Source organism: Plecotus auritus (genome assembly GCF_963455305.1).
Source record: "Plecotus auritus genome assembly, chromosome: 4".
Lineage (NCBI taxonomy): Eukaryota > Metazoa > Chordata > Mammalia > Chiroptera > Vespertilionidae > Plecotus > Plecotus auritus.
Genome location: NC_137775.1, coordinates 109,371,243 through 109,373,321, shown reverse-complemented (window position 1 = coordinate 109,373,321; position 2,079 = coordinate 109,371,243). Strand labels below are relative to the sequence as shown.

General features: G+C 52.6%; 1 pseudogene across 1 annotated transcript; it reads right to left on the bottom strand.

Annotated features, from left to right (window-relative positions):
• Positions 1 to 674: 674 nt before the first annotated feature.
• On the bottom strand, positions 675 to 1,592 carry LOC308246774 (RNA-binding protein with serine-rich domain 1-like; annotated as a pseudogene). Its single transcript has one exon. The product of its transcript is annotated as an RNA-binding protein with serine-rich domain 1-like (transcript).
• Positions 1,593 to 2,079: the final 487 nt, after the last annotated feature.

Genomic DNA, 2,079 nt, shown 5'->3' with positions numbered 1-2,079 from the left:
AACGGAAAATTCATAGTACTGACTGTACAACAATAGCCGAAAAAGCAATGTACACATTGTCAAGGTAACCCCAAAAACCACCACGAAGGGGGAGAAGGTCTGTGATGACCTTGTAGAGCTCTCAATTTGCTCACCAATTTCAGAGAAAAAGGAGATGTGCCATATGGCTATATGTACATGAACATGTGAAAACAGAACCATTTACAGCAACTAACATGGGATGTTTCTCTAGAGGTCAGAACTCAAGCAGGGGAGCACAGCCAGGTTAATAGGAACAGCAGCTGCACAAAAGCATGCCCTTTCCTTAGGATCCTCAGGCTACTAGACAGGCCCTAGGTCATCTATGGAATGGAAACATGTGCTCCCAGGCGGGGCGGCACTGCCACCTGGAACCCTGCTCTGTTTCTGTTGGCTCTGCCACTAAACTGACTCTCAGAGACTGGAAATGTGGGAACTTTCTAGCTATGAAACTGGAGAGCATCTTCATAGGCACAACCCCAAATCAACAACACTTCTGCAGCCAAACTTGGCCTTCAGAGGAAACATCTCAATGCTCCTTTGGAAGCCTGCCCCTGAGTGAGGATTTGTTTCCTACTGACTGTCCTTCAGCTAGAAAAGTGACAGAACTGAGTTGGATGGGATATAAGTTTCGGGGCAGAGCTTTGGTGGCTTGCTTATAGGGAGGAATTGGAGCTGGAGCGGCTCCTGTAACGGCGGTGGCCGGGGGAGCGGGATTGCCGACGCACGGGGGACCTGCGCCGCAGGGAGCGTGAATTCGTGGGGGTGACCAACGCCACATGGAAGGTGGTGGTAGCATTCTCCTGGGAGGGTTGAATCGCCTGGGGGTGGCCTAGGCCAGGGGGCCAGCACAGCAGTGGTGGTGATTTCCTGGCCATCAATTTGTCCTCCATCCATGTGCTTCAGCACCTTCTCAGCTTCATCTGGGTTCTCAAACTCCACGTATGCATAGCCTTTAGATAGATGGGGGTGCATCCTTTCTACAGGCATGTCAATCATTTTAATTTTCCCATAGGTAGAGAATATCTCCATGATGTGATCCTTGGTCACATTCCTGGTGAGCCTACCAATGTGTACTTTGGTGGGTTTAGGGGAAGGGCTCCTCCTTTTCCTTTCCTTTTCATCTCTTTTGGGTGGTTTGGATTTGGAGCGGGACCGCCGCCTGTTGTCATGTCTGTGCAGAGAAGGACTCGGAGAGCCGGAGGAGCTGCTGGAACTGGAGCTTCGGGATGTGCTGGAACTTCCTGAGCGGCTTGATGCTGATGAAGAGCTAGAGCCCCTGCTTGAGCCAGTGCTAGTACTGGAGCCAGAGCTGGAGGTAGAGCTGGACCGAGACCTGGTGATGCTGCTACCACCACTGGAAGCGCTGCGCCTCTTTGGAGTTTTATCCTGCCACGATCCTTCTCACTTGACTCCTTGGTGGCCCCTTTATCTTTAGAGCGATCCTTGGACTTCTCATCAGAACGGTCTTTGCTGTCTTTGCGTTTGGTAGGAGAAGGAGCCCTAGTGCTGGACTTTTTATTATTTTCTTTGACTCCTAGCAAGCTCTTCTTTTTCACGCTTGATAAATCCATTCTCCCCTTCTGAGGTGTTCAAACAGCAATGGCGGCCTCACTTATCTGAACTCTCACTTCTAACTTGAGTCAGAGAAACGATCCCTAATCGATTGCAATTTACGCCAAAGTGCAGCAACGCACCAGTCCAGGCGCCGAACCGCGAGCGCTTCCAGGGCCCTCCCGGCATTGCAGGCCTGGATCTCCAGCCCGGCGAGAGGGTCCTGATGGCAGAGGCCACGCTCGCGGTTATTCTGAGTCCGGTGGGCCCAGCTGGGCCTGCCGCAGAGGGGACCTTGAGGTGACTATTGATACTCTGTGATTCTCCCTGGGCAGGAGCCCACCCTACAAATGGCATGGCCTTCCTGGCAGAGAACCTGGATACTTCTCTTCGGGACTTGCCATTCTCAGGAGCAGAGAGAACAGAGTCAGGTCATAGATCCTCCCCTGACCTCTCCCTCTCCCAGCGTGGGCGTGGTCCTGGTTCCCGGCTGGGTCCCCATTTCCA